General features: G+C 39.4%; 1 long non-coding RNA gene across 1 annotated transcript in view; it reads left to right on the top strand.

Moving 5' to 3' along the window:
- Positions 1–2,831: 2,831 nt before the first annotated feature.
- The window catches only part of LOC145537389 (uncharacterized), a 52,266-nt gene continuing 27,410 nt past the window's right edge, over positions 2,832–27,687 (top strand). Inside the window, exons 1-2 of the long non-coding RNA XR_014076390.1 lie at positions 2,832–2,869; positions 3,102–3,238. This is a non-coding gene — a long non-coding RNA (uncharacterized LOC145537389). The remainder of the gene's footprint in view (positions 2,870–3,101; positions 3,239–27,687) is intronic.

Genomic DNA, 27,687 nt, shown 5'->3' with positions numbered 1-27,687 from the left:
GTACAGTATATCATGGTGTAGCGGTCATCTACCTGGGAGAATGGGAAGACTTCCGAAGATACCTAAGCATGAATGGTCTTATAGCAATAAATTTTCTGATACTTTATTTTCATATGAAGTTTTCCCTCAAAATTAATCTGTCAGAAAACACTCCTACTTCATAAGAGCCTACATCTTACTTTATAGAGAATATGAAATTTCCTCATTCACTTTGTTTCTTACCTGAGTGTGTTGCCTGAAGAGTAAACCTCTCTGAATATCTAACAAAGGGGAAGCCTCTGGCAATGATTAATCACAGCACTATGAACCTACAGGGCTTTGAGTCTTTCCTAAATTTGCACATATTTCTCTTAAGGATAAAGCCTAATGATAGAAACTTCTATTTCTGCCACTTAAAAATGAGGTGAATTCACATATGTGGTATAGAGGGTAAGAAACTAACACTAATTTTTATTTACTCAACTTTGCTTTTTTCATTTCCAGAGAATTCATGGCTTCCATGAAAGAGTCCATTGAGGAAAGAACTTTACTAACAAATATTAAATGCTTAAAAATGATCTTTTCTACATACTTAAATAATGGAAATCCTTTTCCGATTGTCTCAATATCATTCTTTGGTATCTGAAAGCATGTAAGAACAGCCAAAATATGGAGAAGGAAGCTTTTTAAGCAATGCAGTTGGATGTTTTCTGGAAATATCAAAACTTTCAAAACACACTGGAAAAAATTCAAATAAAACTTTAATGTGGTTTCTTTTAGACTTAATATATATCATCAAGTAAGGTAATTAAAATCTATTTTTTCTAAGTCATGTCATATAAAGTGAAAGTGAAAGTCATTCAGTCCTGTCTGACTCTTTGTGACTCCATGGAATACACAGTCCATGGAATTCTCCAGGCCAGAATACTGGAGTGGGTAGCCGTTCCCTTCTCCAGGGGATCTTCCCAACCCAGGAATCGAACCCAGGTCTCCCACATTGCAGGCGGATTCTTTACCAGCTGAGCTACCAGGGACACCCATGTCATATAGATTTATTCTAATTACCAGTACTCCTAACCTTGTTTGAATAAAAAATTAAACGATTTCTATGTCCTATCACAGAAGATAACATTATAGACTAGCTATTAGATCAATTACCACCTGAAAGAAGCCAATACCATGACACAGCAGAGAGGGGACAGGGAAGAAATTACCCTGACCTAAATCCCCTGCCTCAGACCTGAAGATGTGCCTCTTGTTGGATGAACACACCTGGATGTAAAAGGATCTTATGGATCAAGCTCCCAGAGTATAGAATAAAGTGAAAAATGGTTAAGTGAGGATTCAGAAGAAGATTTGGAAAACACCTAGAAATGGAGAAAATGAATGACTCTAATGAACAACAAACAACAACAAAAAATGATTGTATATCTTAGCTGGGCCCTTTAAAAAATGAATCTGAAGGCAAAGAGTAAAAGACTTCTCTTTGGCAGCTAATCATCCATGGTGTTTCTACACAACTGTGGCAGCTTTTGTCCAAGATTATGTTTTGAAGATGTTTGTGTAGCAGACAACCTTGGAGGATAGGAATGATGTCATGATAATAAAGATAATTTTTAACTTACATGTTTATTTAACTTATATGCAGAGTACATCATGAGAAATGCTGGACTGGAGGAAGCACAAGCTGGAATCAAGATTGCTGGGAGAAATACCAATAACCTCAGATATGCAAATGACACCACCCTTATGGCAGAAAGCAAAGAAGAACTAAAGAGTCTCTTGATGAAAGTGAAAGAGAAGACTGAAAAGTTGGCTTAAAGCTCAACATTCAGAAAACGAAGATCATGGCATCCAGTCCAATCACTTCATTGCAAATAGATAGGGAAACAGTGGAAACAGTGACAGACTTCATTTTTTGGGGCTCCAAAATCACTGCAGATGGTGACTGCAGCCATGAAATTAAAAGATGCTTGTTCCTTGGAAGAAAAGCTATGACCAACTTAGACAGCATATTAAAAAGCAGAGACATTACTTTGCCAACAAAGTCTGTCTATTCAAAGCTATGGTTTTTCCAGTAGTCATGTATGGATGTGAGAGTTGGATTATAAAGAAAGCTGAGTGCTGAAGAATTGATGCATTTGAACTGTGGTGTCGGAGAAGACTCTTGAGAGTCTCTTGGACTGCAGGGAGATCCAACCAGTCCTTCCTAAAGGAAATCAGTCCTGGGTGTTCATTGGAAAGACTGATGCTGAAGCTGAAACTCCAATACTTTGGCCTCCTGATGTAAAGAACTGACTCATTTGAAAAGACCCTGATGCTGGGAAAGATAGAAGGCGGGAGGAGAAGGGGACAACAGAGGGTATGATGGTTGGATGGCATCACTGACTCTATGGACATGAGTCTGAGTAAGCTCTGGGAGTTTGTGATGGACAGGGAAACCTGGCATGCTTCAGTCCCTGGGGTTGCAAAGAGTTGACATGACTGAGAGACTGAACTGAACTGAACTGAGTAAAGATAATATTCCCATGTGGGGAAAATGTTAGGCAGAGTTCCTGGTACCCCTTTAAAATACTGGGGTTTTCCAAACTTACTTTTTCTCAGCTGTGCCACAAATATACTGTGTGCGAAGTGTCTGCATGTGACTTGGTTGGCAAGGGGAGCATATAACCATAAAGCTCATGTTGCCTGCTGTGATAATAAAGTCCTTTGTGTCACACCAAGGACCTCATGTCTTCCCTCAGCATCTGTGTAACCATGGCAGGTTCACTTGTTAGCTCATAAGCAAGGTGAGACCCTTCACAGTTCTTAGCAGCGCTAATACTGTATTTGGGAAGTAGAAGCCTAAGACAGTGAAGGTAAGGGAAAAGGAGAAGTGAGGCAAAGACATGTGTGTTGCCTTACTTTTACTATAAAGAACCACAAAGGAGACATTATTAGTCACTGTTCACTCAGTGTTTTAGACTTTTCTAGAAAGATTGAAAGAAGGAACTTCAACTCAAAGTAGACCATAAGAAAAAGTGAAAGGAGGGGGACATTTTCTCCTTAACCTCTCCCCATATCCTCTTCCCCTTGGTCAAGGTTTACCTCGATAATGATCTCACTTCTTTATTGCATCTCAGTGGCTGCTCGGAAAACCGGTTTCCATGCCTTGAAGTGTAGTATTTCATGCAAATACGAAAGTGGAGGACTGACTTTATGTAAGTAAAGTGTTGACCAAGGCATGAAAAGGAGGAAGTAGCCAAGATAATTTGAGAAGGTACGTAAGATTTATATTTTAGTATAATGGGTAAAAGTATATTTGCATATCAAACAATTCCTAACTTTTTGCTTTCCATAAAACTGAATGGGAACCTAATTAAGTTTTTAGCTTATTGCTTAAAAAAAAGAGAACCCTGTAGTAATAGATTATGTGATTTTTTATTTTTGATCATGAAGTTAGAAGTATTCAAAGAAATATGAGCCAGTATTCTAACAGAACTCCTTCCATATTTATCTACTTGTACTGGTTTTTTAAAAATAATTTTATTTATTTATTTTCAGTTGTGCTGAGTCTTCCTTGCTGTGCATATGCTCTCTCTAGTTGCTGTGAGCAGGTGCTACTTTTTGTTCCCATGCACAGGCTTCTCACTGTGCTGGCTTCTCTTGCTGCAGAGCACAGACTATAGGCGTATGGGCTTCAGTAGTTGCAACATGTGGGTTCAGTAGTTGTGTCCCACAGGCTTTGTAGTTCCTGATCTATGGATTGAACCAGTGTCCCCTGTGGCTCCTGCATTGGCAAGCAGAATTTTTTTTTTTAACCACTGAGCCACCTGGGAAGCTGAAGCTAAGGTACCCTTAAGTCCACTTCTTATTGACTAAAAGGCATTTGTAAGAGAATGGAGAAGAGAATGGAGAAGACAAATGGGTTAAAATCACAAACTTGGGAATAATGTGATTCTTTTTTTAAAAACTTATTTTGGTAAGGACACTTAACATGAGATTGTAACAAAATTTTAAGGGCACAATACAGCACTGTTAACTACAGGCACTATGTTGTACAGCAGTTCTCTAGAACTTATTCATATTTCATAACTAAAACTTTATATGCCTTGAACAATTCCCTGTTTCTGCCTCCTCCCAGTCCCTAACAACTGCCGTTCTACTCTCTGCTTCAATTACTTTAATTATTTTGGATCTCATTTATAAATGGAACCATGAATTGTCCTTCTCTGTCTAGTTTATATAATAATAATATATAACTAATATAGTATAATATTCTCCAGATTTATCCATGTTGTTGCATATGGCAGAATTTCCTCCTTTTTAAAGGATGAATAATATCTCATTATATGTGTGTACATATATATGTATATATATGTATATATATATATACACACACACATACATATATACCACTTTTCTTTATCCATTTATCTGTTGATAAGACATTTAAATTGGGCTTTCCCTGTGGCTCAGTAGGGAATCCAGCTGCAATGCAGGAGACGCAAGTTTGATCCCTGGGCCAGGAAGATCCCCTGGAGGAGAGCACGGCAACCCACTCCGGTATTCTTGCCTGGAGAATCACATGGACAGAGGAGCCTGACAGGCTATAGTCCATGAGGTTGCAAAGAGTTGGACATGAATGAAGCAACTGAGTACACACACACCCCCACGTAGATATTTAGGTTACTTCTATATCCTGGCTATTATGAATAATGCTACAAAGAACATGGGAATGTAAGTATCTCTTCTTTTGAGTATATACCTAGAAGTGAGATTGCTGGATCATATGGTAGTTCTATTTCTAATTTTTTTAGCAGCCTCCATGCCATTTTACCTTCCCTGATAGCTCAGTTGGTAAACAATCTGCCTGCAATGCCGGAGACCTGGGTTCAATCCCCTGGAGAAGATCTTCTCCTGCCAAGAAGATCCCCTGGAGAAAAGAAAGGTTACCCACTCCAGTATTCTGGCTTGGAGAACTCCATGGACTATGTAGTCCATGGGGTCACAAAGAGTCAGACATGACTGAGCGACTTTCACTTTCACTTTCATACCAATGTACCTAGTGCCTGTACCATTTTACATCTCCACCAACAGTGTACAAGGGTGCCTGGGTCTCCACATGCTCTCTGGCACTGGGTATTTTTTTGTATTTTGAAAATAGTCATCCTAACAGGTATGAAGTGGTAACTCATTGTGGTTTTGGTTTGTGTTTCCCTAATGATTAATGATGAGCATGTTTTCACACATCTGTTCATAATTTGTCTGTTTTGTTTTGAAAGTTGTTCAAGTCCTTTGCCCATTCTTTATTCAGGTTACACTCACATGTAAGAGCTAGAGAAAGGAGAGAATCCAGTGAAGTACAGAGAGGCATGTCCCCCAGTGGGGAAAGTATTTTAATTTGAAATCCAGCAAGGAGACAGTATCAGAATCGAGGACTTGACTTAAAATTATTTTTTCCAGTATTTCACATGTGTTTACCCCTTACAAGTAGTAGATAAAATATTCTTCATTTTCCTTATTCAAAGTTAGAAGGTAATATTCATTTAAGATATGCTTAACTGGTTGTTTTGTGGAAGGTCTTTAATGTTTTGGGGTTTTGTTTAAGTCTTTATGTCTCTATTAGGGCTTCCCTGGTGGCTCAGAGGTTAAAGCGTCTGCCTGAAATGTGGGAGACCTGGGTTCGATCCCTGGGTTGGGAAGATCCCTTGGAGAAGGAAATGGCAACCCACTCCAGTATTCTTGCCTGGAGAATCCCATGGACGGAGGAGCCTGGTAGGCTACAGTCCAGGGGTCGCAAAGAGTCGGACACGACTGAGCGACTTCACTTTCACTTTATGTCTCTATTGAGAATCTACCAAGGAAGATTGCTCCCTTGATTCTGAATCTTTACTTCATAACTGGATGTCTGTAAATAGTACCAGGCTGTACAGTAATTATGCAATTACTAAAGGTCATTGTTAGTATGAACATATTTCATTTAGATGTAAACGTTTATTGCTGTATCACAGACAGTTGAGAAATACACTGATCCACACTAGAAATGGCATTACCGACTCAATGAGTTTGAGCAAAATCCAGGAGTTGGTGATGGACAGGGAATCCTGGCATGCTGCAGTCCATGGGGTCAAAAAGAATTGGACATGACTGAGCAACTGAGGTGAACTGAACACTAGAAATTAGCATGGGTTTACCACATATTGATACCAAAGGTTTACAATTTGTCTAAAAATATTTCTTTGTCATTTGCTGCCAAGAGGACAATAATTGCAATTTCTGTTTCAAGAAAGACGGTGTAGTATAATCCTTACTGCATAGATGTGTTTATTTTTGGATGTAACAGAGCACTGGACACAGCAAGTTAAAGTCGTGCTTCTTCTATTTCTTAAATATTATACTTGGGCAAGTTGATTCAGTTTATTTCAACAAATTCTTTACTGAATTCCTACTATTACCAAGTACCAGAGAAACAAAGCTCAATGAAATATGGTCTCAGAGAAATATAGATGTACATAGAATATTTTGAAATAATGTGAGAGAAATATTAATATATACAGGGTACTGTGAGTTTGAAAGAGATTCTCCTTATTCGGCTTGAGGAATAAAGGGTGGGCATGATTTCTGAAGGAGGAGATGTCCAGGATGTTTCTTTAGGGGGGAACATGTGTGGCCAGGTTTGGGTGGAGAGAAGGTAATGACTGGAAGGTCAGAAGATCGTTCCTGCCATAGAGAGCACAAAGGTAGTGATGAATGAACAACAGGGTGAGTGGGGGGAACCCTATATTATCCCATATTAATAGTAAAATATGAGGTGTTAGGTTTCTGGGAGCTTGATCAGGGCTAGCTCTGGAGGGCTTCATAGGCTGATGTATTTGAAGAGACTTGAAGTATGCAGAGAACAGCATTCATAGTCAAATATATACTTATGTAACTCTGTTGGCAGTGTGGAGGGTGTATTTAAAGGAAGCAAATCCAGAGGCATTTTTAATGCTTCAGTCAGGCATGACTAGAAGTTGGGCGATGATAGAGTTAGGGAGAGGGAGGGTACAATTAGGAAAGAGTAAGGAGACATTTATTTAAAACAGTGCTTTTTTGTGTTGAACCAAAAAAAGTACAGCTTGAAGGGTGAGAAAGACCTGAATTTGGACCCCAGCTTCATCACTTCAGGATTTGAGCTGTTTACAAGTTACAATGTTTTTTATGTCTGAAAGTGAGGGTGGCACTTCCTCATGTTATTATGGGGATTAGACTTGACCTGAAATACCTGAAACAGTGCTTGAATAGCATGTCAGTAAATGGTTACTGGTATTACTATCAAAATCTCCAAGACTTAGTCTCCTGTCCTGCATTATAGATTTGTTGTGATGTTATAGCAAGATAATATGTGTTAAAGGTGCATAGTCTTTTGGATAAAGAATTTTTTCAGAAAAAATTTTATGTGCTACTTTCCCCCAATTGAAAGAAAAATAGCTTTGAATTTCATTTTAAAATACTATTTTTGTAGCCAGTGCAATTTACTGTTTTATAAATAAAAGCAAACCAATGAGACCTTTGGGCACTGAAATGCTACTATGGAGCAAACCTGAGAATTAGCTGTATCACTGCATCATCGTGTTTAAGAACACAAGAGCAGCAATCAGACTGACAGCCGATTGTGTGTCTTTAAGCAAATTAGCTTACCTCTCTGTACCTCAGTTTCTTGATTTCTAAATGTCTATACACTGTAAAATATGTACGAGGGTTAAATGAGATAATCGCTCATGTAAACTGCTCAGCTGTGTGCTGGGTACATGCTAAAGACCTCCCAAATAATGACTATTAGTTTTTGGAGGGCAGTGTTCAAAAGAAGGACTTTACATGCACTAACTCTTTGAGTTATAAAGAAAAAAAACATCCACTGGGTGGATATTACTATCGAACCCCACTGGCAGACAGGGGAATGCAGACTGAGAGGTGAGTTACGCTGCTGCAGATCACACAGCAGGGAAGCCGCAGAGCTGAGGCTAGAATTAGCTCGTCCTCTTCAGTGTTGCATTTCTCGAGTCTGTTGTGTCTCCTACTAGGGCTTAGTTGGTGACCCTCTCTTGCCACTCCAACCCAAACTAGGTCTTCCTCTCTCCCGGGTTGAAGGATAACCTCTGCTTTATCAAAATGCAACAACAGCTCTATAACATGGGCTATGGTTTTCTGGAAGGGCTGACCACTGCTTCACTCTACACTGACTCTGAAGGGCCCAGTCTACAGAGGGTCTCAGCTGCTGTTTGGCTCCTCCTCCTATGAGTGAGTGATACTCTTCGCCAGTCCCCTGCTTCCCGCTTGCACCAGGTGCTAAGTGGGAAGTGCACATGCTAAGTGGTGCTAAGCTTGAGTGCACATTCCCAGAGTGTTAGTGATGCTGCTCTCAGGATCCCCAGGTCTCTCCTTCCTGCCACCTGAATAGCCTCATTCTCTCTGTTTTGTACGAACTGATAGGCTAGACTTAATTGCCACTTGAGTAACGGCATGGGTTTCTTATTGGTGGTCACTGTGAAAACATTTTCAAGATATTTATATATTTGTTATAAACTATAACAGTTGGGAATTTGCTGTTGTCCAGTGGTTAGGATCCTGTGAGTTCCCTTTTGAGGGCGTGGTTTTGATCCCTAATTGGGGGACTGAGATCTCACAAGCTACTCAATGTGGCCAAAGCAAACAAGCAAAACATATGTAATAACAATAAGAAGCAGGCTGGTGGGTCCAGGTGGCGCTCGTAGTAAAGAACCCGCCTGCCACTGCAGGAGACATCAGAAACACAGATTCGATCCATTGGTCAGGAAGATCCCCTGGAGGAGGAAATGGCAACCTACCCCAGTATTCTTGCCTGGAGAATCCCATGGACAGAGGAGCCTGGCGGGCTACAGTCCATAGGGTCGCAAAGAGTTGGACACAGCTAAAGCAACTTAACATACACCACACACAAGCAGTCTGGGAGATAACACCTGGAAGAATCTCATCTGTGAGTGGATATGCTCACTTAAGGGCAGACACTACTTTTAAAGATGTCAACTTTTCCCTTTTACAGATAAGGACGGGTAGAGAAAAACAAGGAATTTGATTTGCTTTTCAGGTAATATATGCATACCCACCTCATATTCAAAAAAAAGACTTAGGAGAGTTGTTGAGGGCTTCATTAGAAGAAGTAATAATTTCCCGATCTTGACTTCTCCAGTGCGTTTGAGCTCCTCCCTTATGTTCCATGATTTTTTTAAACAGGCCTGTAGTCTGAAAGTTCCTTAGCCTTGATGGACTCTTCTCTTTAGGTGTGCTGACATCAAGATTTGCACTGTTGTAATTGTCATTATGGTTTTATCTCCTTTCCCCTGCTCATTTTTTATGAAGATATTTTGGTGAGACAAGTGTTTCTAATTGAAACAAACAAACAAAAAGTTAAATTGGCCCTGTAAGAGAATTGTTCCATATATCCATGTCTACCTTCACTTAGGGGGCTTCCAGGTGGTGCTAGTGGTAAAGAACCTGCCTGCCAATGCAGGAGACATACAAGACACAAGTTCGATCCATGAAGAAATAGCAACCCACTCTAGTATCCTTGCCTGGAGAATCCCATGGACAGAGGAGCCTCGTGGGCTACAGTCCATGGGCTTGCAAAAAGTTGGACATGACAGAAGCAACTTAGAACCTTCATTTCTGGTGCAAGAGAGATTGCTTATAGAGTTCAGATGCCTCAGTGATGTTCATTATAGAAGTCACTCATCAGTTGGAATAGAAAGGGAAGTAGCTTTGAACTCCTTTAAATCCAATCAGAGCTGCACCAACTCATGAATAAAAATGTTTCTTGCAGAAACTATCATGTTCATATATGTTTTTCTAAAGGCTTTTGTATGGTGATTTTGGTTGTTATCACAAAGTCAGTTGCTATATTTTATCAAATAACTGCCACAGGCTCCTGTCTAAGTATAGCATTTTGGGTTACTCTGTTACCAATAAGCAAGAATTAAAAACAAAACACAACAACAAACTAGCCATCAGTCAAAAGTTTGTCATTAGTCTCCTCTTTAAAGGGGTAGCAAATGAGTTGCAGATGGACCACTATTTACAGTTCCCCAGTGTATCCTGAGGGCTTGGTGGATGTTTTCCGCAGTATCACCACCATGCAGTATTTAAAACTTACACTTAAAAGAAGCCCTTGCTTAAGAGAGAATAAGCAAAAAGTGAGTTATTCCTTAGTGGGTGGTCTGCAGAGTTGTAGGATTGTATATGGTCTGTTACACTTTTCTCTGGGATAAGGTCATCGCTCATTGTTGTAAAGGGAGGACGCAGAAGAAGAAAAGGTCTGTGCATTTATGACTAGAAGTGTTGCTGGGTGGCCAGACTGACTTTCTTTCTTTTTCTCCTTTTCCTCCCCAGAGCCCTGTCCTGCTAGTGATACTTGGAAAATGAGACTTCAGATGGGGTCCACCATCTTCCCATTTCATAGGGCTTGGTCCCCAAGTCACTTCCTTAGAGACAGTTTTCCTAACCATTCTCTCCAAGCAAGTCCCCTTAACTGCTCTTTTTTTTTTTTTTTTTCTTAAATATTTGCTTATTTGGCTGCACAGGTATTAGTTGCATCACACGGGGTCTTTGATCTTTGCTGACACACGTGGGATCTTTCAGTTGTGGCATGTGAACTCTTACTTGCAGCATATGGAATCTACTATAGTTCCCTGACTAGGGATCGAACCTGGGCCATCTGCACTGGGAGTGTGGAATTTTAGCCACTGGGCCACCAGAGAAGTCCCTCCCTAATTGCATCTGCACTGGGAGTGTGGAATTTTAGCCACTGGGCCACCAGAGAAGTCCCTCCCTAATTGCTCTTTACTGTCACACTCAGTCATGTTCTTCGTATCATCTACCACAAGTTTCGTGTCTGTGTTCTAAAAAAAAAGAAAAGATCTGTCACCCATTTTGGGCTATAACCTCCAGAGTTTACATATTTGTCTCATCACTGTTCTTCCACAATATAATATTGAAAAGAGAAGGCACTCGATAGAAGTAAGGGTTTTATAGAACTAACATCCCTTAGGTTAGAACTAACAAGACCCTTAGGTCTTTATTTGCCTTATCAATGTTGTTCATGATAACTTCTCAAAACTGATTAAATTTAACAATATTACTATGTTACTTTAGTGGGAAAAATTCTTTTCTCAGGTTTTTTTTTTCAAACAGCTGGCCTAGAGTTCCTTTAGGAAAGAAAAAATTTCCTCTAGGAAGGTGGCTATGTAGTCCACTTTGGTTGAGTGGAAACATCAGGGCATGGTTTACACTATTAAAGTGAAATAAGTTGCTGGATAAAATACTGTGCATAAAATGTTAATAGTAATCTGAAGTTGGAGAAGGGAGTCATGTAACATGGTGCACATCAGGTCTCTTAAAAAAAAGTCTTTAACAAGTTAGGGAGGTGTAAATAGTTTCTTGTGGCAGGATCGCTAAAGTCTTTAGAGAACACAGTTGCCTAATATCTGGTTTTGACACTTGTTCTGACATAAATCACTTTTATAGCTTCAAACTTTGGAAAAGTCAGCTACACTCACACATTTTGGGGAGAAGTTTGGGAAGCCCAGTGAAAGGGGGCTGTATCCATATGTGACTACTGTGGAACTGGGAGCTGCAACAGCTGCAGAAGTGACAGGTGGGTATAACTGAAGTGTCAGTGGCCTCATTCTATCACTTTAAGTTATACCTTAAGTTCACATTTTGAAACATTCTTGACTGGTTACTTTGGGGCTTCCAGAAATATCTAACTTGCTTGAATGCTGCAGAAAGTTTCAGAAGCTTAATACATACATAGAATATAATCACTGGTTAAAAATAAAGTGTTTGTTATTTTTAGTGACATGTTAAAAAAAAGCAAATGTGTGAGTATTTATGATTTCTGTTTTTAATGGTGGGAATTCTTGTGTTTTCTATTTCAACTGTCTGTTTCTAGTTACCACAGTCAGTTTCCCAGGGGAAGGCTCAGGAATCTGTGCATCCTGTGAGAGAAACTGGCTTCGGCCCGGGCGGGAGGAGAAGGTGAAGCCATGAGAAGCTGAGCTGGGTCCCTCCTGTAGCCCGTCTCCTATTCAGGATTCCTCCTGAAGGAGGAGGGCTCTTAGGTGATTCCGGGGGCTCTCTTTTGGGACCTTAACCTCTGGAGTATTGTTTCTTTATTTTTGTTATCATTGAGAGTGTGACTCAGATCTGTACCTTTTTCAAAGCCAGTCAAGTTAGGGGAGAACTAAGTGTAGTATCCACACACCTGAAGGCATTTTACTTTCTCTCACTATGCCAGACATTCAGTTAAGGAGTGGATGTTGTGTGAATCATTAGTCTTCCTTTCTTGAGATGTGAAAATGAGCAGTGACAACTCAAACTTGTTAACCTTTTTGATTTAAAAATTACAGGCTGTTAATACATTGTTAAAATAGATAAATCCATAAATTACCAGCTACTGCCAAACCATAAGTGAAATTATGCTCTTGCTTATTCAAAATGAATCTGATGGTACTCTTACAGTTTTGCGGGCTTGATGACTTGCTCTCTTAAACCTCAGAGGGAAGAAAATTCCACTCTACAGTTTTGCAGAAAGTCTTGTTCTTTGAGATGCCTTTGGTACACAGCTGGGATATAGATTCAGGGAGACCTTTCCAAGTGGATTTAGAGCAGGTTTTTATCTGGTTCTTCAGCTGAGCTTATATCTTCTTGTACCTTCTCTTGAATTACTCAATATTGCTTTGGTTGCCCCGTGTCCTTAAACGTGTTTATGCAACAGGGTCATTTGCGCTCAGTTGACCTTCAAAGAAAAAAAAAATGTACAGGAAGGTAGCAATATTAGAGGTAAAGAACATAGGCTTCATGTTTTGGAATCAGACACAGTTGCCTTATGTTGCTTAATAGCTATGAAGATCACTTTGCACAACAGTAGAAACTTATATTTAGGATGACTTCTACATCAGCTGCTGTGGCTTAAATGGCAATTATGGATACATTTTGGAAGTTGAATAGTTACAGTAGGCAATTTAGCTTTTAGGATATTACTTTACTACTATTTGTTTATCTACAGCTCTGTCTCATAAAACATCTTTCTCTTTCTTGTTTATTTGCCTAGATAATCTCTCATCCTTCAAGCTGTATTGTAACATGCTGGTTTGCAAGGAGCTTTTCCTGACTTTCTGGTCTCTTCCATATGCCTGTTTTATCATGCCCAGTTTCATGCCCTAACATATGGTGCAGCAATTGTTTCTTGACTTGCACACTTCGTCCAGTTATCTCTGAACTTGTGAGCACAGAGATTATTATTATTATCATTTTATTTTTATCATTGCCTCTTCCATGTCAATCACAGGCATCATTCTGGTCTTCTGGTACAGAGTCAGCTCTTGATAAGTATTGATTTAATAAAATTACTTATTGGTTCTTCAGGTAGACTTTACATTTCCAAGGGGAATAATCACCCCTTATTTAAAAAACTTACCAGTGCAAATCAAATACTTTACTTCTAGCTTTATGATATGCTTTTGATAGAGGAATTATGAATGTTAGATAAGAAAGAGGACTTGGAATTCATGTAATTCAGTAAAGGAATTTTACATAGAAAGAGACCAAGGTCCAGAGAAATCAATCAATTTATCTGACATCATAGAGCTTGTTAATGGCAGAACCAATATTTTAGAGAGGGAGGCATTGTTCAAAGGTGAATGCTTACGGCTTTGAGGTCACACCTGTGTTGAACTATGTTTTAGCTCCTTGGCACTGTGGGCACTGTTGGCATTGGCTAAGGTATTGACTTTTCCAAACCTTGGTTTCTTCACCTCTGATTTGAAGAGGGTGTTTAGGCAAGAGAGTGAGGACAGAAAACTTCTTATGAGAATTATACGGGTTAACGTATGAGAATGTGTTGCACAAATTGTGTAGAACTATATAATAATAGCCATGACTACTTAGTCTTATGATTCTTATGCAGTCATTGATGCTGCCTCTGACTCTGAGGGAAACACTTCAAGTCTTTGAACTACTGTTTATTTCACAATAAATAGGTGTGAAGAGCCTTTCTTGTTTTAATAAAGACCTTTACTATTAAGTTATGAAGTGTTCCTTAACAACCACCTAATAAGGAGACAACTACCAGTTTAACTTGTATCGAGTCTATCTCTCCTTTCCATCAATTTAATTTTCCGACCTCCAGATTGTTAAGTAGTGTGTGCTGTCTTGATTCTGACCTGCAAATAACAAGCTGCCATTTATGAATTCCTTCCTAAATTAAGGATAATTATAAGTACTCATTTTCTTGTGTTTACTGTTTAAAAGTAACTGGGACATAGATTATTTCTGGACTGTTATTTTGCCAAACTAAAATAATGCTGACATTTGATTATCATGCTAAGCTATTCTGAACACTGTGTAGCCATCAGACCTCTAATGCATGGGAACTGTGCTAATACATAAATATTTAGGACTGACATTCCAAGTTAAGGTTCATATTTGCTCCGTGGTGGATGTGATAATAAGGGGAGGAAAAAAGAAAGTCATAAATGGAGTGGAGAGTCTGGCCTGAGGCAAAGCTGTAAAGCAGGTCAGGTTAATCTTCACATGTTTCTCAGCTCTCTTAACCCTTCTATCCATTGAACACCCTCTCTGAAGAATTTTTTCTCCTAGATTCTTGTAGCCAGGCTGCCCTGATTACCCAAAGCTTGTTACAGCTGTGCTTGTTACAGCTCTTTATAAAAGCAGCTGGTTCTTTTCTCCCTGGCAAATGGAAGACTGCTCCCCCTCTGTGCTGGGCCCACCTTCACTTCTCAGGCAAGGTATGGATTGTAACAGTTTTCTTTCTGCATACATGCTGCTACTTTTGCTATCAAGTCCAAAACAAAACAGAGGTATTAACACTTCAGAACTCTTCTGGCCCTTTACTCCCCAGAATGTTCAAGATTGTTTTTCAATTAATATATCTAATGTTAAGGAAACTCTAGAGAATATAAATGTGCTTTCTTTTAGTTGATACTTTCGTTTTAATTCTTTACTCCAGAGGCAAAAATTTAGCCTAATCTTTCTGACAATTGATGAAAGTGTGAAAGTGTGAGTTGCTCAGTTGTGACCAACTCTTTGCGACCCCATGGACTGTAGCCCACCAGGCTCCTCATTCCATGGGATTCTCCAGGCAAGAATACTGGAGTGGGTTACCATTTCCTCCTCCAGGGGATCTTCTCAACCCAGGGATTGAACCTGTCTCCTTCATTGCAGGCAGATTCTTTACAGTCTGAGCTACTAGGGAAGCTGATTAATATATCTAATGTTAAGGAAACTCGAGAGAATATAAAGCTGCTTCCTTTTAGATGATACTTTAGTTTTAATTCATTATTCCAGAGGCAAAAAATTAAGCCTAATTTCTCTGCCAGTTGACAAACGTTCATTTATTTGCAGGAGGAGGTGGCTACAATCTTTCATGAGGCTTCTTAGCTCATGTATAAGTATCAACTTGTCGTTTTTCCTTAGCCAATAAGGAATAACTGGCTATCAGTTCCTTAGCTAGCCTGTTTGTTTCCTTTTGGAGGATTTTTCAATGTCTTTCTAGTAATATGATGGCTAGAGACACATTTATTTTTGAAGGCCTTGCCCTTGAATTATTTGTACAAGAAGTCGATGTTTCTCTTTCTCTTTTGCTGACTCTCTGTGTGTCCTTATCTCTTTTTTGCCTTCTCCATTGCTTTCTTTTCCTACTGAATCTTCTTTTTATTTTATTTATTTTTAGTCATTCTCAGAGAGCCAAGCAAAATTTGCCTTAAATAATTTTCTTCAGGTGTACTTTTTCTTTCTGTTCATTGTTAAATTATACTTTCATAAAAGTAATGCAACTCTATTGAATAAATAAATTAATTAAAAATATATGAACATTATAAAAGTTTCTAAGAGAAAAGTAAAAGATGTTAATGTCTCCTATTGACTTCCTATTATAACTCCCTAAGATAAACTCTGTTGACTGTTTTCTTGTGTGTCCTTCCAGACCTTTCTTATATCAATCAAGTAATACATATCAAATCCAAATTTCAAATAAAAACCTCTGGTTGTGAAAATATCTCACTTTAACTTTTGTACCTGAGTTTAATTTCTTCATGGAGCTCCCATTGTCCTGCTTATTCCTGAGTTCTGGGAGGCTGAATAGTGTTAAGGGACTGGGGGCATTTCATCTGGATCACAGTCATCTTTCTATACTGGTCCCTACCTTTTCATTCTTTTTATTTCTTTGGTTGTCACCATGGCTCTATCTGGTCATTTCTTCTCATAAAATTTTTGCCTTATACTTGGACTTTTGCATTGAATACCAAAAGCCAAAAACTTGACATTTTTTAATCCTGTAGATTCTTCTGCATTATCCTCTTCTGGAGACATAGAACATTCCAGCTGCTGCCTAAATGGGGATAAATGTCAGAGAGTAAAAGCAAGTATAAGAAAAAAATATTACCTAATAACTATAAATATGTTCAGTGACCATTCAACAGGAATTTTCCTGATGCTTTCTCAGTATATTGAGAAAAATTAGGATAATAAACCATGATGTAATGGCACATTCCACTAGTCTGTGGACCTCCCTCTCAGCATCCAGTCCACATAAGGAATATGTAGAAATTCACAGGAGAATTTATTGAAGAAAGGAAATTTATAAGAATAACGAGTACTTTGACTTCTGCAGGGAAAATATATTTGTTCTCTGGCTTCTTTCAAGATTTCTTCTTTGTTTCTTTGTCTTTCTATACTTTGAATATGTTATGCCTGGGAGGAGATTTTTTTTTTTTAGTATTTATTCTGCTTGGTGTTCTCTGAGCTTCCTGTGTGTGTTCCTTAGTGTATGCCATTAGTTTGGGAACATTCTCAGCCATTATTACTTCAAATATTTCTTGTTTCTTTTTCTAGCCTTCATATCACATACAATTTACATCTTTTGTTAATTATCACATAGTTCTTGGGTATACTATTCTGTTTCTTTTTCCATTCATTTTTATGTTTGCATTTCTGTTTGGGAAGCTTCTGTTGATATGTCTTTAGGTGACTGGTTCTATCACAATTCTACTAATGAGCAAAGACATTCTTTTGTTGTTGTTCTTCTTCAGTCCCTCAGTTGTGCCCAAGTCTTTGTGACCCCGTGGACTGCAGCACTCCAGGCTTCCCTGTCTTTCACAATCCCCTGGAGTTTGCTTAAACTCATGTGCATTGAGTCAGTGATGCCATTCAACTATCTCATCCTCTGTCGTCCCCTTCTCCTCCTGCCTTCAGTCTTGCCCAGCATTAGTTGGCTCTTCATATTGGGTAGCCAAAATATTGGAGCATTGGCTTCAGCATCAGTACTTCCAGTAAATATTCAGGGTTGATTTCCTTTAGGATTGACTGGTTTGATCTCCTTGTTGTCCAAGGGACTCTCATGAGTCTTCTCCAACAACACAGTTCAAAAGCATCAGTTCTTCAGGGTTCAGCCTGCTCTATTGTCCAACTCTCATGTCTGTACATGACTACTGGAAAAACCATAACTTTGGCTAGATGGACCTTTGTCAGCAAAGTAATGTCTCTGCTTTTTAATATGCTATCTAGGTTTGTCATAGCTTTTCTTCCAAGGAGCAAGTGTCTTTTAATTTCATGGCTGCAGTCACCATCTGCAGCAATTTCAGAGCCTAAGAAAATGAAGTCTGTCACTGTTCCTATTTTGTCCCCATCTATTTGCCATGAAGTGATGGGACCAGATGCCATGATCTTAGTTTTTTTAATGTTGAGTTATTTCTTTTATAATGTTTTTGATTTCCAGCATTTTCTTACAGATTTTATCTCTCTGCTTTTATTAACTATTCGTACATGTTGTCTACTTTCACCTTTAGAGCCCTTAGCATGTTAATCATACTTACTTTAAATCCTCCATCTAATAATTCCAAAATAGCTGATCCTTATTGTGATGCCTGCTGAGTCTCTTCAGACTGTTTTCTCTTGCCTTAATGTCCCTTGTAATTTTTACTGAAGGCTGGACATGGTCTAGCCGGTGTTAGGGTCTAAACCGGTAGTGAGGCCTTTAGCGTTGGATTTGCAGCACTCTGGCCAGGTGCTGACTGTGTCTAGAGCGTTCTGCTCCTCTAAGCGCCCGAGGCTTCAGTGTCCTCGGGTTTCTTTGTCCCTCAACCCCACTAACTCTCTTTGGATTCCCTAAGAGCTCCTTTATAAACGTAGTCTGTGTCCTACAACTCTCTCAGTTGTAATTCCATTTTATTGTACTGAGGTCCTGTTGATGCAATGACAAGTTTTGGAGAAGGGCAGCCATTACCCTTGTAGCTCAGCTAGTAAAGAATCTGCCTGCAATGCAGGAGACCTGGGTTTGATCACTGGGTTAGGAAGATGCCTTGGAGATGGGAAATACTACCCACTCCAGTATTCTGGCCTGGAGAATACCATGGACTGTATGTATAGTCCAGTTCAGATCAGTTCAGTCCCTCAGTCATGTCCCACTCTTTGTGATCCCATGCTAGGCCTGCCTGTCCATCACCAACTCCCAGAGTTTACTCAAACTCATGTCCATTGAGTCAGTGATGCCATCCAACCATCTCATCCTCTGTCATCCTCTTCTCCTACTGCCTTCATTCTTTCCCAGCATCAGGGTCTTTTTAGATGAGTCAGCTCTTCCATCAGGTGGCCAAAGTATTGGAGTTTCAGCTTCAGCATCAGTCCTTCCAATGAATATTCAGGACTGATTTCTTTGAGGATGGACTTGTTGGATCTCCTTGTAGTCCAAGGGACTCTCAAGAGTCTTCTCTGACACAGCAGTTCAACAACATCATATCTTCTGTGCTCAGCTTTCTTTATAGTCCAGCTATCACATCCATACATGACTACTGGAAAAACCATATCTTTGACTACATGGACCTTTGTCAGCAAAGTAATGTCTCTGCTTTTTAATATGCTATCTAGGTTGGTCATAGCTTTTCTCCCAAGGAGGAAGTGTCTTTTAATTTCATGGCTGCCTTTTAATTTCACCATCTGCAGTGATTTTGGAGCCCAAGAAAATAAATTCTGTCACTGTGTCCATGGTTTCCCCACCTATCTGCCACGAAGTGATGGGACCAGATGCCATGATCTTAGTTTTCTGAATGTTGAGTTTTAAGCCAACTTTTCCATTCTCCTCTTTTACTTTCATCAAGAGACTCTTTAGTTCTTCACTTTCTGCCATAAAGGTGGTGTCATCTGTGTATCTGAGTTATTGGTATTTCTCCCTGCAATCTTGGTTCCAGCTTGTGCTTCATCCAGCCTTGCATTTCTCATGATGTACTCTGCATATAAGTTAAATAAGTAGGGTGACAGTATGCAACCTTGACGTACTCCTTTCCTGATTTGTAACCAGTCCATTGTTCCATGTCTGGTTCTAACTGTTGCTTCTTGACCTGCATACAGATTTCTCAAGAGGCAGGTAAGGTGGTATGGAATTCCCATCTCTTCCTGAATGTTCCACAGTTTGTTTTGATCCACACAGTCAAAGGCTTTGGCATAGTCAATAAAGCAGAAGTTGATGATTTTCTGGAACTCTCTTGCTCTTTTGATGATCCAGCAGATGTTGGCAATTTGTTCTCTGGTTTCTCTGTCATTTCTAAATCCAGCTTGAACCTCTAAAAGTTAACGGTTCACATACTGTTGAAGCCTGGCTTGGAGAATTTTGATCATTCCTTTGCTCGCATGTGAGATGAATGCAATTTTGCGGTAGTTCAAACATTCTTTGACATTGCCTTTCTTTGGGATGGACTTCCCTGGTGGCTCAGAGGTTAAAGCGTCTGCCTCCAATGCGGGAGACCTGGGTTTGATCCCTGGGTCAGGAAGATCCCCTGGAGAAGGAAATGGCAAACCACTCCAGTATTCTTGCCTGGAGAATCCCATGGACGGAGGAGCCTGGCAGGCTACAGTCCACGGGGTCGCGAAGAGTCGGACACGACTGAGCGACTTCCCTTTCCCTTTCCCTTTCCTTTCTTTGGGATTGGAATGAAAACTCACCTTTTCCAGTCCTGTGGCCACTGCTGAGTTTTCCAGGTTTGCTGGCATGTTGAATGCAGCACTTTCATAGCATCATCTTTTAGGTTTTGAAATAGCTCAACTGGAATTCTATCACCTCCACTAGCTTTGTGCATAGTGATGCTTCTTAAGGCCCACTTGACTTTGCATTCCAGGATGTCTGGCTCTAGGTGAGTGATTATTGTGGTTATCTGGATCATGAAGATCTTTTTGTATAGTTCTTCTGTGTATTCTTGCCACCTCTTCTTAATATCTTCCGCTTCTGTTAGGTCCATACCATTTCTGTCCTTTATTGTGCCCATCTATGCATGAAATGTTCCCTTGGTATCTGTAATTTTCTTGAAGAGATCTCTAGTCTTTCCCATTCTAGTGTTTCCTATTTGTCTGCATTGATCACTGAGGAAGGCTTTCTAATCTCTCCTTGCTATTCTTTGGAACTCTGCATTCAGATGGGTATATCTTCCCTTTTCTCCTTTGCCTTTTGCTTCTCTTTTCTCAACTATTTGTAAGGCCTCCTCAGACAACCTTTTGCCTTTCTGCATTTCTTTTTCTTGGGGATAGTCTTAATCACTGCCTGCTATACAGTGTCCCAAACCTCAGTCCGTAGTTCTTCAGGCACTCTGTTCTAGTAGATATAATCCCTTAAATCTATTTTCATGTCCACTGTATAATCGTAAGGGATTTGATTTAGGTTATACCTGAATGGCCTAGTGATTTTCCCTACTTTCTTCAATTTAAATATGAAGTTAAGACCGGGAGCTGACTGTGGCTCAGATCATGAACTCCTTATTGCCTAGTCTCTTAACAACTTTCTTCTTTTTTTTTTTTTTTAATGTAAATTTCTCATTTATTCACTCAAGGGAGGTTTCACCACTTAATCAGCCTCTTTTCACTTAATAGTGAGCAGTCATATGCAAAACATGCTTTAGAGAATCATTTTATTCCTCTCTACATGGGGGATCAGATACCAGTAAGTGACACTATTCAGGTACAGTGAAATGGCATACACAGTAATATGTTCCAAGGAAGGCATTTGGGCATGAAATAGGAATTACTGCCCAGGCACAATCCATTCCAAATTAAAGTCTGTTCCTACCTGACTCCAACTATTCCAAAAGCTTAAGTTTTCCTAATGCTCTTTTTTTTTTATATATAAATTTATTTATTTTAGTTGGGGGCTAATTACTTTACAATATTGTACTGGTTTTTGCCATACATTGACATGAATCAGCCATGGGTTTACATGTGTTCCCCATCCTGAACCGCCCTCCCACCTCCCTCCCCATCCCATCCCTCTGGGTCATCCCATTGTCCCAGTCCTGAGCATTTGTCTCATGTATCAAACCTGGAATGGTGTTCTGTTTCACATATGATAATATACATGTTTCAATGCTATTCTCCCAGAACGCCCCACCCTCACCTTCTCCCTCAGAGTCCATAAGACTGTTCTATGCATCTATGTCTCTTATTCTGTCTCGCATATAGGGTTATCATTACCATCTTTCAAATTCCATATATATGCATTAGTATACTGTATTGTTGTTTTTCTTTCTGGCTTACTTCACTCTGTATAATGGGCTCCAGTTTCATCCATCTCAATAGAACTGATTCAAATGTATTCTTTTTAATGGCTGAGTAATATTCCATTGTGTATATGTACCACAGCTTCCTTATCCATTCATCTGCTGATGGACATCTAGGTTGCTTCCATGTCCTGGCTATTGTAAACAGTGTCTTAGCAATTTTCAAATATGAATTCAATAGTGTTAACTATAGTCAACATGCTGTACATTGCATCCCCATGACTTATTTATTTTGCAACTGGAATTTGTGCCTTTTGACTCCCTTCATCCAGTTTTGCCCACCTCCCAAACCCTGTCTCTGGCAACCACCAATCTGTTTTTCTGTTTATTTATTTATTTGGGCCACATCAAGTGACATGTGAAACTTCCCCAGCCAGGGATGAGCCTGTGTCTCCTGCAGTGAAAGTGAGGATTCTTAACCACTGGGCCACCAGGGAAGTTCCAATATATTTTTTTAATCTGGGACTCTTACTTTCATCCTGAAGCTTTCCTCTGATATCTGGTGATCCCTGGTTATCTACTCATTTATTATAATTAAGCAATAAAATGTGCTGATGGGACTTCTGTTCATATTGTAAGAAGTTTGTCCACAGATAGGATGTGGATGGGTGTAGATGGTCAGGCAGGAGGGCTGGTGTTAAATAAGAAACTTCTAAATTACAATTGACATTTAGCAAATAAAAATATGGGACATGAGTTGTTTGAATTTTAGTTTAGATAGCCAATAAAAGAAAAAAACCACAGGCCGAATATGGTATCACTTGTTCTACCTTCTCTGTAAGTGTAATCTTTTTAAAAAAAAAAAAAAATATTTATTTATTTATTTGGTTGTGCTGAGTCTCTGTTGTAGCACTCAGGGTCATTAGTTGTGGTATGTGTGATCTTTAGCTGCAGCATGCAGACTCTTAGTTCTGGCATGTAGGATCTAGTTCTCTGATCAGGGGTTGAATCTGGGCCCACTGCATTGGGAGCATGGAGTCTTAGTCAGTGGACCACCGGGGAAATCCGTAGAAATGTAACCTTAACCAGTTTGGAATTTTCTGGTCAACACTAATGTGATGTTCTGTCACATGGGCCCTTTTCCATCTCTGAGGAAGAAGAGGCCATCTACATGATAAACCCCTGCTGGTTCTTTCCCCCTAATAATATGTCCTGGCCTAAAAATAACTCTTTCTTTTATTTCCCTAATAGCTCCCTTACCCTACTCTTCTTCCTATAAAAACTTTCCATTTTGTACAACCCCTTGGAGTGTCCTAGTTGCTAGATGGGATGCTGCTTGATCCATGAATTGTTGAATAAAGCCAATTAGATCTTCAAATTTACTGGGTTGAGTTTTATTTTTTTAACACAATAAATATATTTTTAGTGTAAGTATTTTTCTTACAACCCTACTCTGTCATTATGTGAAGGTATTTGCTTAGGATCAGTTCTTTGAGAGGAACCCTCTAATTCTTTGCTTGGAAACAGGAATATAACTCTTGTATTTATGTGTCTATGAGGGGAGGAGGGGTAGAGTTGGGAGTTGATTTTTTTTGTATGTACAAATTTTCAAATAGTTTGCTGATTTTTCAGTGCCTGTTTCACTTTCGCCTCCTGCAGTACCTCACATTTCCAAGTACCTTATGTCACTGTGATTCTATGACCTTGATAGGCTCCCACTGCAACTAAGTCCCTCTCAGTGCGTCTTGTAGGCCAAAGCTTCTGAACCAGGATGTCATGTGGATTGCAAAGATTTAGCAACATATTGATAGTTTTACACTTCTTATCATGACAAAAACTTTAAAGCATTTTTTTTTTTTTTTGCTATCCTTTAAAAAAAATATAGGAGCTTCCCTGGTGGCTCAGTGGTAAAGAATCTGCCTGCCAATGCAGGAGATGTGAGTTTGATCCCTGATCCAGGAAGATCCCACATACCTCAGAGCAACAAAGCATGTGTTTTGAGTCTACTGAGTCTGTGCTCTAGAGCTAAGGCTGCAACTACTGAAGCCTGTGCACCCTAGAGTCCATGCTGTGAAGTAAGAGAAGCCCCTGCAATTAGCAGCCTGTGCACTGCAACAAAAAGTAGCCCTGGCCCCCCACAACTAGAGAAAAGCCTGCGCATCAACGAAGACCCAGCACAGCCAAAAAGAAGTAAATGCTTTTAAAACTTACAGCAATTACATTTTTGGTTTACATTTTTGACTCCCCAGTTTCAGTAATTATTATTTTAATGCATAGGACTCTGTGCAGAGTACATGTTCTCAGAGAGCAGCAGTATGTCCAAGTTTTTCTATTCTTTGGGGATTTTTTTTTTTTGTCTTCAATGATATTCAGTGTTTTGAGTGTGAGCGTAAAATATTTAATGCTTCCGGAGATCACTCTGGTTAGTGTAGTGTATCATGCAGAACCTCCTATGGACCAGGCTCAGCTTTTTCCTTCCTGAGTCAGCTGGCCCTGAAGAAATCCCTAGGAGTCTGTCAGTGGTGTCACTGAAAGGAGAAGTAGCAGTCCAGCAGGAACAGGCAGGGGCCATATGTTCCTGCAGTTTACTTGTGCCTTTAGTTTCTTCTAGTCCAGTCTTGTACATGTCATTTTCACAGGCCAGCTTTATGCTTCCTGGATTAGATAACATGCAGTTTTGTTTTGTTTTGTTTTTTTAAATTCGTTTATTTATCTATTTTTTTACTTGACAATATTGTATTTGTTTTGCCATACATTGACATGAATCCACCATGGGTGTACATGTGTTCCCCTTCCAGCACCCCCCTCCTACCTCCCTCCCCATTCCATCCCTCTGGGTCATCCCGGTGCACCAGCTCTGAGCACCCTGTATCATGTGTAGAACCTGGACTGGTGATTCGTTTCACATATGATAATTTACGTGCTTTAATGCCATTCTCCCGTATCATCCCGCCCTTGCCCTCTCCCATAGAGTCCATAATACTATTCTATATATCTGTGTCTCTTTTGCTGTCTCACATACAGGGTTATCTTTACTGATTTACTAAATTCCATATATATGTGTTAGTATACTGTATTGGTGTTTTTCTTTCTGGCTTACTTCACTCAGTATAATAGGCTCCAGTTTCATCCACCTCATTAGAACTGATTCAAATATATTCTTTTTAATGGCTGAGTAATATTCCATTGTGTATATGTACCACAGCTTCCTTAGCCATTCGTCTGCTGATGGGCATCTAGGTTGCTTCCACGTCCTGGCTATTATATATAAACAGTGCTGCAATGAACATTGGGGTACACGTGTCTCTTTCAAGTCTGGTTTCCTCAGTGTGTATGCCCAGCAGTGGGATTGCTGGGTCATATGGCAGATCTATTTCCAGTTTTTTGAGGAATCTCCACACTCTTCTCCATAGTGGCTGTACTAGTTTGCATTCCCACCAACAGTGTAAGAGGGTTCCTTTTTCTCCACACCCTCTCCAGCATTTATTGCCTGTAGACTTTTGGACAGCAGCCATTATGACTGGCGTGAAATGGTACCTCATTTTGGTTTTGATTTGCATTTCTCTGATAATGAGTGATGTTGAGCATCTTTTCATGTGTTTGTTAGCCATCTGTATGTCTTCTTTGGAGAAATGTCTGTTTAATTCTTCGGCCCACTTTTTGATTGGGTCGTTTATTTTTCTGGAATTGAGCTGCAGGAGTTGCTTGTATATTTTTGAGATTCTTTGTCAGTTACTTCATTTGCTATTATTTTCTCCCATTCTGAAGGCTGTCTTTTCACCTTGCTTAGAGTTTCCTTTGTTGTGCAAAAGCTTTTAAGTTTAATTAGGTCCCATTTGTTTATTTTTGCTTTTATTTCTAATATTCTGGGAGGTAGGTCATAGAGGATCCTGCTGTGGTTTATGTCGGAGAGTGTTTTGCCTATGTTTTCCTCTAGGAGTTTTATAGTTTCTGGTCTTACGTTTAAATCTTTAATCCATTTTGAGTTTATTTTTGTTCATGGTGTTAGAAAGTGTTCTAGTTTCATTCTTTTACAAGTGGTTGACCAGTTTTCCCAGCACCACTTGTTAAAGAGATTGTCTTTTCTCCATTGTATATTCTTGCCTCCTTTGTCAAAGATAAGGTGTCCATAGGTGCATGGATTTATCTCTGGGCTTTCTATTTTGTTCCACTGATCTATATGTCTGTCCTTGTGCCAGTACCACACTGTCTTGATGACTGTGGCTTTGTAGTAGAGCCTGAAGTCAGGCAGATTGATTCCTCCAGTTCCATTCTTCTTTCTCAAGATTGCTTTGGCTATTCGAGGTTTTTTGTATTTCCATACAAATTGTGAAATGATTTGTTCTAGTTCTGTGAAAAATACCGTTGGTAGCTTGATAAGGATTGCATTGAATCTATAGATTGCTTTGGGTAGTATACTCATTTTCACTATATTGATTCTTCCGATCCATGAACATGGTATATTTCTCTATCTATTTGTGTCCTCTTTGATTTCTTTCACCAGTGTTTTATAGTTTTCTATATATAGGTCTTTTGTTTCTTTAGGTAGCTATATTCCTAAGTATTTTATTCTTTTCATCGTGATGGTGAATGGAATTGTTTCCTTAATTTCTCTTTCTGTTTTCTTGTTTTTAGTGTATAGGAATGCAAGGGATTTCTGTGTGTTAATTTTATATCCTGCAACTTTACTATGTTCATTGATTAGCTCTAGTAATTTTCTGTAACACCCAGTTCTTGATGAACAGTCACATCTCTTGTTACATGGTATCCCAGAGTTAAGTCTCAGTCTCCACCAAGGAGCCAAGTAGCAAGAGACTATGTTTTGTAAAAGGAGAGTATTTATCCTCTTAAAGTGCACTGGCATGTCTCCTAAATCCTAGAGGTCTGTCTATGAATCTTCAATCAGGACTTGCTGTTGGGTCCTTGAATCAGTTTGTTTGCTACAGGTGTTTTGATCAACAGTCATTCTTCCAGATTCCCACTTCAATTGGTAGATTATGAAATCGCTCAAGCTGCAGACTGGGTTAACTTCAGTATCTTCTTGTGTTCTGGCACCTGCTTAAGATTGTCAACGTGGCAAATTATTTATTTAGTAAGTTGGTGGAGGAAGCATAGAAAATCTCCCTGAAATGTTACATCTCTACCTTAGTGATAAGCAAGCAAAATCCAGCTCTGTCCTTCATTTGGAGGAGAGATTCATATCCTGATATGTCTTCGACTCTGGACTCCCTAAAACTTGAAAGAGTTGGAAGGACACTGACTTTCCTAGGAATCATCTCTCTATATGTCTAAAGTCCCTACTGCTACCTGTTCACACTCCTGCTAACCAGATTCTGTCAAAATTATGTCATCAATATGCAGGATCGGCAAGATGGCCTTTGGAATGGTGTGATGATATGAGTGTTTGCAGACTGAACTATGGCGCAGAGCCAAGCGTTGAGAAGAAACAACTGACCCTAACCTCCTGCCCTTGCTGGCTGAAGTAAAATACTTCTGTATCTCTGTGTGTGTGTATGTATGTGTGTAAAAGAGAGAGAAAGACTTGGAGTATACAAGGTACCAGGGGTCATGTTACTTTGTTCTAGTGAAGAATCTTCATGAAGATAAGCAACCATGATTGAGTCAACCTATGGTTAGATTAACAACAATCTTTTTGATTTTTTCTAAGGAGGCAATCTGTTTTATACATGGGACAGATAAGCCAGTTAAATAGGAATGGAATAAGATTTATAATTTCAGTATTTTTCACGTATTCAATGGAGGTAGTACTATCTGAAATTTCCTCAGGAGTACAGAACTGATATTAACTTACTACTTTGGGAGAAAGGCTTTGTCCCTGAGACTCTCACTTTGCTGTTTCTGTCATTATATCCTTTTCTTCATAGTTCAGAATTCCAATGTCATGATCCCGTCAGTTGCTGAGTATGCCTGTTCCAACTGAGCATTCACAACTGAGGTGATAACCACATGCATGTTCTCAGATGTACTAGGCCTATGTTGAGATGGAGTTGAGCGAAAGATCCAGTTATAAATCATCTCCTAAGTAAATCCTTTCCAACTCCTAGAAAACAGTGGCATCCTGGATCTGTGGGGGTTATGTCATATAAGAAGCAGTATCCAGATGTTATTGGGAGGTATGTGTAGCTTCTTTCTTAGC

The sequence above is a fragment of the Giraffa tippelskirchi genome, chromosome 1 (genome assembly GCF_054371585.1).
Source record: "Giraffa tippelskirchi isolate mGirTip1 chromosome 1, T2T-mGirTip1v1.2.pri, whole genome shotgun sequence".
Taxonomy (NCBI): Eukaryota; Metazoa; Chordata; class Mammalia; order Artiodactyla; family Giraffidae; genus Giraffa; species Giraffa tippelskirchi.
This window is presented reverse-complemented; position numbering and strand designations above follow the sequence as displayed.